Source organism: Bubalus bubalis, chromosome 7 (assembly GCF_019923935.1).
Source record: "Bubalus bubalis isolate 160015118507 breed Murrah chromosome 7, NDDB_SH_1, whole genome shotgun sequence".
In the NCBI taxonomy this organism is placed as follows: Eukaryota; Metazoa; Chordata; class Mammalia; order Artiodactyla; family Bovidae; genus Bubalus; species Bubalus bubalis.
In genome coordinates this window covers 80,844,352-80,852,873 of record NC_059163.1, presented here as the reverse complement: position 1 = coordinate 80,852,873, position 8,522 = coordinate 80,844,352, and the positions used below count along the sequence as shown (strand labels likewise).

Below are 8,522 nucleotides of genomic sequence, written 5' to 3'. Positions count from 1 at the left end.
AAAATCCAACTGTGTTTGTTTGGCATCCACACACTCCAGTATATTATGTGGCCTTGTGAACACTGATATAAAGGAGTCAGTGAATGATTGGGAAATTTTTTGGCAGCCAAATTCTGCCTGTTTGCAAAATTAACATGAGACTCTTTGAAAATATTATATATACTTATTTATTCAAATCTTTTTGATTTGATTTAAAACAAGATTTGTCTCTTGCATTTCCCTCATCCAAAAATGGTACATCAGAAGAAAATGGTTGTGAAGATTTCTACAGTATTTTGCCTGTGGTATATTTCACTGCAGCATCTCCATGTATGAAAAATGAGAAACAAATGTTCAGTGGAAATTCCACAAGTAAGCAAGTTTTAATGTCCTCACTGATTGAATAAAATGTCATGGTTGCAGTCTTTTGTCACAAGGATCTCTTCTAGAGTGTCCTCTGAAGGTAACTTGGTAAACCCCATGGTAGCAGAGATCTATTTCATTTTGTTGAAACTCCTGACCAAGAACTTTTTATACTTTTAGCAATGAGGAAAAAATGTTTGTTGAATCATTAATGTTTATTGAATAAGTGAATTCATTTCATTAATTAATGCACTGAATTACACTTTCATTAATTTTATGTTAGTGGGGAAATGGGCATTAGCTATTTTAAATATTAAGTCATACATATTATTTAATGGTGAATGAATAGTATTTAACTTCTTTCCATGTTTCCTTAGCATGTGTCAGTTTTGCCTTGTAAAGGATATTAGTATAAGTATGGTACAGAATTTTGTTCTGAACAAACCTAAGGAGCAGTGCTGCATGGATGACTATAACCTTACTTCTTTAAAAGGTTGAGAAAGGGAAATGATTATTAAGGATCTCTGTGCTATTTTCTTTTGCATATATTATCTCTTTCTTTTTTTTTTTTAAATTTTCATTTTTTGCTGCAATGTGGTACATGCAGGATCTTAGTTCCCTGACCAGAGATCAAACCTGCACCCCTGCAGTTAAAGTGCAGAATCTTAACCTCTGGACTGCCAAGGAAATCCCTCTATTATCTCATTTAATCTTTTTTGGGGGGGTGGAGTGGGGAGAATATTTGTGAATAGTACAGTGTAGGTGTTAAGAATATGGTCCCTAGAGTAAGAAAGACTTGGTTTTGATCACTTAATCTTAAAATCTATTCAAGGAAGCCTTTCTAATGATCATTTTTATAGATGAGGAAATGGGGCCTTTAAGTAGCTAATAACAGCAAGATCTAATCCAGACGCTTTTGACTTTAGAGTCTTTCTTCTATCTTACCATACCTCCCTAATAACAAAAGCAAAACTAATTCACTGCTATCAAACATATTAACATTCACCTGCAGAAGGCTTTCTGGTGGATGTGAAAAAGTCATCAGGACATGATCCAGAAACTGAAGTGGATGAATGAACATAATGGAGACAGTAACTGAGCATTTGTCACCTAAGACTAGGGTAGAGAACTAAATTATGTCCAAGCCAAAGGAGTATAACTGGGGAGCAAATGAGTGAATGCACAGAATAATGCTTTAAACTGCAGGGTTTAGATGATCACTTATGGAAGTCCAGTAAGTCAGTTTACCAATGACAAGCATTTTTTGAGAACCTAGTATATGTGTCTGTAAATGACACTAGGGTAGTGTCACTAGCAGGGTTAGTGGTTGATCTCCCTAGAACTTGGTCAGGAGACAAGGAAGAGAGGAAAGAGTTATACTGTTGGGGCCGGTGTGAGGAAAGCAGGAGAGACTCCATCTTGAAGCCTGTCATCCATCTTAAAGACAGGATGTGAACTGCGCCGGAACCCTGCTCAAGAGTGAGGAAACAGTTGCTAGTGAAAACCAGGTCTCCTGGAGACTTCGCTCCCTACAGATGGCAAACGGAGATTGTAGTTGTGGTCAGGCTGCCCCTGTTAGATTAATCATGGAGACATCCTCCCTTGATGTATAATCATTGTTCCCCTCTCCCGGCCCCACCTCCCCCATTAACCTTAATTGTTTGTTCTCCTAGTACCTACTTGTAAAACTCAATCATATACAACAAAAAGATTGTTAACATGTAACCAGTCACGTGTGTGTATGTGTGTGTGTGTGTGTGTAAAACTGGGCCTCTCAAAAACATCAGGGTCCTTGTTGGGAACTGATTCCCCTTGGACCTGCTGGCATAATAAACTGTACTCCAGTCTTGAGTGTCCCCTGAGGTGTGTTTTGCAACTCAGGATTCCACAACATTTCCAGAAGGACATCAGTGTTGACCTAGACAGGTGAAGCAAAAATGTTTGGAGCCAACAGAGATCTAACCAGTGAAGTCACCGAACCTTGTTCACAAATCAGGGGTAGATTCTTTCAAGGACCAGGTGACTTATGTCATAGGAGGCAAGCGACCAAAGGCAGGACTGGTTACATATTTCGTGACAAGTAGTGTTGGTCGCTCAGTCGTGTCCGACTCTGTGCAATCCCATGGGCTGTAGCCTTCCAGGCCCCTCTGTCCAAGGGATTCTCCAAGCAAGAATACTGGAGTGGGTTGCCATGCCCTCCACCAGGTAATCTTCCCCACCCAGGGACTGAACCTAGGTCTCTCGCATTGTAGGCAGATTCTTTACCATCTGAGTCACCAGCTGGGTCCTGTGCAGCTGTACAGGTCGTGCCCCCGTATCCGGAGGGGAAATACTTTCAAAGCAAACGCGGCAAGTTAATGCAGAGCACGGGAAAAAGTAGGGCGCCCATTCACTGCATCCCAAGGCCTTCCTGCACTGAACAAGCAGCACTGTGGGTGGTGCTTGGCCCCAGGTGGTGACTAGGGCTGCTGCCTCGGACTCCTCAACCAGGTACACCCGGAGCAGCTCGCATCCTGGCTTCACAGGCAGAGACGAGAATAGCGGTGTGGGGCGCTCTCCTCAGTCTCAGGAAGGGGGCGGGAGGCTGCGCCCAGACCTGTAACCCCCGCCGCGCGCCCCTCCATCCCCCGCCCGGAGCCCCTGTATCTCCGACCCGGCGCCCCCTGCTCCACTGGTCTGGCGGCTGCGCCTCCGGCGGGCCTCGCGGAGACCCGGACCTGCGCCAGAAGACGGTCCGAACAGCTAGCTGCCCTTCCGGTCCTCCTTTTCCGCTTTGTCTCTTCTCGGGTTCCATCCACCCTAAGTCCTTTTCTCCTCTCCTCTCCCCGCCCCGCGGTGTCAATCTCCCTGGATTGACAGAGACCGTCGCCTAAATACCAAAGCTGAGAGAATCGCGCGCGGAGGCACTCGCTGGTCCCGCCTCCTGCCGGCTTTCTTTACTCTGTGCGCCCCGGGTGGGCTTGGCGGAACTGGCCTCTACTCCCCGACATCCTCCAGCGACTGCCGGGGGGCCGACTGTTTGGAAAGAGGATGGGGCTGTTGGCGGCGGGGAGGCGCTCATCTGCCCGGGAAAATAGCTGGAGAGGAGTGCGGGATGAGAGCTATGCCCCTGATAGTGTCCCCGCAACCAGCGAGATACTGTAGTTCCTCGGTCCTGGAGGTATGTTCCGGGCAGCACAACACAGCAACTGCTATGTATTAACTGTCTTTGCAGATAATACTGAAGAGATGAAAGGACTTGTCTGAGGTTTCAGACAAATCCTCATTCCCAGAAACTGCCCTGTTCCTAGCTCTTGCTTAAATGGTGGGCATAAGTGGCTATGTGTGTCCAAAGTGATACATTTTTGCTGTTTGGATGGCAGGATCCTGAAGAAAACCATTCTTTAGCTAGTCAGCGACCAAAGTCTATACTAAAGGAAGGATCAGCTCTCTAACTGTATAATGGGAGGAGCTGGTTTTGAGAGATTGTGTCAGCTGGCATGGCCATTTCTAGATAATACACACACTTTTGACTTTGGAGAGAGCAGATACTTCCCCAGAGAGCGACAGACAAATGGAGGGAACAGCTGCCTCCGCCGTATGTGTGTGTGTGTGTGTGTGTATGTGTCCTCAGTCGCCTCTGACTCTTTAACACCCCATGGATTGTAGCCTGCCAGGGTTCTCTGCCCATGGAATTTTCCAGGCAAGGATACTGGAATGGGTTGCCATTTCCTTCTCCAGGGATCTTCCAGCCTAGGGATAGAACCCTCATCTCCTGCGTCTCTTGCATTGGCAGGTGGATTCTTTACCACTGCACCACTTGGGAAGCCGCCTCCACCCTAGCAGAGTCTCAGTTCCAACCCATGGCTAGTTTGATAGGACTTCTGTACAGGCTTTAACTCCTGCAGATAACAAAATAAAAAAAGTTACTGCCTGAGGGTGCAGCTAGGGATTCAAACACAGCCCTATTACTGCAAATTTTTCCACAACAGAAGTCAGGTAAGGTTAATAAGCACTTATATATTAAGAATTAGGTGGAAAAAAATTTCAGAAGGAACTGAGAATGCTGCAGTTGTTCATTGAAAGCCAGGAGGAATAGAGTAATCGGGAAATGTGTCAGGCTCCCTCTGTCCATTCTCCACATGCTGATCACCACATACTCATGTTTGCATTCTTTCAAGCTCACCTCCCAGATAATTTAAAACACTTCAGCATTGCATTAAAAAAAAAAAAAAAAAAAAAAGCCCTTCCTTCCTTGTCTAGTCCCTGCCTCTACTCCCTTGTCATTTTTTCTAACTTGCCTTCTTAAACTTTATCCCAGCCTGTGTACGTTCTTCTCTTTCCCTGTAACACAACCCCACTTCTTTCCCAGGTAAACTTCAAGTTCAGATGTCATGTCCCATCGGATGTTTTATTCTGCCATTCCTTCAGTCTGAATGTCCCTTCCATTTGGTCCTCTGCCATCCAATATTTACGTCTATTCTAACAGCTGTTACCCTGTATCAGAACTCTGTTTCCTTCCCTTTCTTCACCATTAGGGTGAATTCTTTGAGGGCAGGGGCTAGGTCTCTTTCCTAAATAATCCTAACAGCACAGTAGGCGTTTGGTAAAGTTTGGAATGCATGAATGACATGCTTAAAATAGAGAAGTTATTATCTCATTCCTGAACCTTATCTTAGTGCTTGAGTGTACACCCTTCAAAAATGATGAATCATGGAAAGAATAAAAATGCACTGTGTTACTAAGAAATGAAGCCTTAAGGTTTCTAAAATTACAACCAAAGTGGGCAGGTGGGCCCAGCACCATTGTATGAAGATCTTATTCAGTCAGTTCTAGCAAGCTAGGATGGCACAGCTGAGAAAGTACGGCAGTGGTACTTGAAGTAGGAAACAATAATAATGTAAGAATATCCAAGTCTAAGGGTTTTAGTAGGTCCTGCAACGTCTTTACACTGTGATATTTCCCTGATGCTAAACATAGGAACTAAAAAGCCTCTTGATGAGGGTGAAAGAGGAGAGTGAAAAAGCTGGCTTAAAACTCAACATTCAGAAAACTAAGATCAAAAACAAACAAACAAAGATCATTGAATCTGGTTCCATCACTTCATGGCAGATTGATGGGGAAAAAGTGGAAACAGTGACAGATTTTATTTTCTTGGGCTCCAAAATCACTGCATACGATGACAGCAGTCATGAAATTAAAGACACTTGCTCCTTGGAAGAAAAACTATGGCAAATCTAGACAGTATATTCAAAGGCAGAGACATCACTTTGATGAGGGTAAGAGGAGGAAGGTGTGGCAGAGGATGAGATTGCTGGATGACATCACCAACTCAATGGACATGAGTTTGAGCAAACTCCGGGAGATAATGAAGGACAGGGAAGCCTGGAGTGCTGCAGTTAATGGGTCACAGAGTCAGACATGACTTAGCGACTGAACAACAACAAAACATAATGAGAAGCTTGTCTACTGCCAAAGCCTAAAACCAAGTTCATTGAAGAGAATCCCTGCCTCAAGGTTTCAATTTGGAAAGTCAGAGAATAGTAGAATTTTCTAATAGTAAACCTCTTATTTTCAAGGTCACACAGTTTATTAGGTGTTAATCCAGAAATTGTTCCAAGCTGTACCCCATGGGGCTTCCCCAGTGGCTCAGCGGGTAAAGACTCCTGCAATGCAGGAGACACAAGAGAGGGGGGGTCGATCCCTGAGTTGGGAAGATCCCCTGGAGGAGGGCATGGCAACCCACTCAGTATTCTTGCCTGGAGAATCCCACGGACAGAGGATCCTGGCGGGCTACAGTCCATATGGTCACAAAAGAGTCAGACACGACTGAAGTGACTGAGTGTATACCCGTAGGTCATTGTGCAGTTTTTGAGGACAGGGCCTAGGTGGTTTTACTCAGTCATGCACACACACAGCACCTGTCACAGTCCTGCCACAGTGGGCACTCAGCTTGCTGAATGAAGGAAGAAACGAATAAATGTGCTCTACCATAGGGGTGTAGATGAGACGGAAAGGCACTGTCATTTCTCCAAAGATGGAAGGCTTTAGAATCTGGGGGAAAATAAATATTTACTTTGAAAATAAACTTATCAAAGTAAAGGCAAAGAACTATTTTAGATGTCACAAACATCTATGTTAAGTTGCTGAATCAGTTGTTACTATTTCAGAGGATGATGGAAACTTATCTTCTGAAATGTTGGCTTATCTGCATAAGAGGGGTCAAAGCAAAATGGTCCAGTCTGGAGTTTCCTGAATCCTGACCTCCTTACCTGAAAAACTGAGCAGTTATTTGGCCCAGTTATTTAACAGATGACTCAATTTTGTCATTTGTAAAATGGGGATGATTATACCACATGGGTTGTTGAGAGACATTAAATAGTTAATACACAACCTATGAAGTAATTTGTATCCCATTTTCTGCCACTATTTCCTATTTCTCTAGGTGTCCTTTTGCCTTTCACTGTGGCATAAAACATCTCTGTTTTTTCTCTGTCCGCTTCTGTGCTTTTTTCCCTCTCACTACCTTTCTGCTTTTTTCTTTTTTACTATCTCTCTCCCTAACCAAATTCTTCTTTTTTTTTTTTTCCTTTGGCCATATGAGGAATGTTAGTTCCCTGACCAGGGATGCATTCCTCTCCCTATGCAGTGGAAGCACAGGATCTTAACCACCAGATGGCCAGGAAAGTGCCAATTTCTTCTTAACATTCTCATAGTTTTTCCTCACTCACCTAAAAAATGACTGACGGCTATGAACTTCAGTAAACTTATAAAATAAGAAAGTTAATAATGACTATTAAAACACTATTTTCTTTTCCCCAAACTGATTTCTCATCTCTGCCGTGCTTATGCATATGTTTTTTGTATTTGAAAATCAGTGAATATGTTCATGCTAATTTAGCTCTGATTTTCTTCACTTAATATAACTTTATACTGAAAGGGTCAGGATATGTCCTTCTCCAATATGCCCCTTTGGCATGAGGATTAATTTGAGCTGAATGCAATTAAGAATCAACAGATGCAGAAAGAAGCCTTCTCAGCATTTCCCTTATCTGATTAAAAAGCAGAAACTTCTGAGAAATGAGGCTGTCATAAATTCCCTCTTCAGGATGGGCTTATTCCTAGGAGAGAGATAAAAGTAAATATACCGTAAATCTCTCTGGGAGTTTCATGGCCATGAAGACAGAAAAGACCACTTGCATTTTCACAAACCAATATTATATCAAACTTTGTCTCCAGTTTATTCTCCTAAAAATCCATTTATCTTTCCTACAGAAACTCACTTGTTCTTTCCATAGAAGATTTTTCTGCATTTCCTTTCTTCCCCTGCTAAGTTAGGTACATAAGCTTCTGTCTTTAACCAGTGAGCTACTAGCTATTTCCGTATGAATAAGCCCTTTTTTCCTCCTTTTGTCTTTTGTCAGCTTAATTCAGAGGTCCCCAGGGAGGAAACCTAAGCGGGCAGAGCAAACATTTTTCCTCCCATATGCCATGATCAGTTTAGACCGTACAGTTGTTGTTGATTTTTATGACTATGGTTCATATACCACAGTTTGCCACATTCCTCTCTCATGGGCACATTGATTGATTCTGATTTTTTTACTCTTTAAATATATCCTTCCTTTATGACACTTTCCCTTGCCTTCTCTACTTCATAGATATATACAAACATACACATGTGTAATTATGTAAATATATAAAATTTACTGCATTTGTTGTCTAAATCTTCAGTTTTTGAGTCATCAGGCAGTGCTTCCCTCTTGAGAGTCTCTCTTTATAGAGGTGATCAAGGCACCAGTCATAAACTATTGTACCTAGATTTCTTAAACTCTAAATATTTATTAACAACCATACCAACATGGGAGGCAATAAAGAGAGGTGGGGTTGGTTGGTTCAGTAAAAATGATTGCGTTGATTTGAGTCCCTCTTCTCTCCTAGAGTTTCTTGTGCTGCCAGTTCAGTACATAAATAACATGTATGAAGAATTTACAAGAAAAATCTGTCAGGATTACTGCTTTTCTGCTGTGGTGTTTGGCTTTTAAAATTTTTAAAGCACCATGGAAGCAGATTTGGTGTTTCAAAGTTCTGCCACAAGAGTGATTTTAAGTAATGTTCATAGCCTCTGTTTATATTATCGTATGGTTTATAATTATGACTGTAAGTCTCAGTTAAATGATTACCATGTGAACAGCACCATACTG

The 8,522-nt window shown here is 42.5% G+C and overlaps 1 protein-coding gene across 1 annotated transcript in view; it reads left to right on the top strand.

Annotated features, from left to right (window-relative positions):
- Positions 1–3,272: 3,272 nt before the first annotated feature.
- Positions 3,273–8,522, top strand: part of ABCG2 (ATP binding cassette subfamily G member 2 (Junior blood group)) — a 123,805-nt gene continuing 118,555 nt past the window's right edge. Inside the window, exon 1 of the mRNA XM_006042277.4 lies at positions 3,273–3,502. The gene's annotated coding sequence lies outside the window, so the exon portion shown is untranslated. The remainder of the gene's footprint in view (positions 3,503–8,522) is intronic.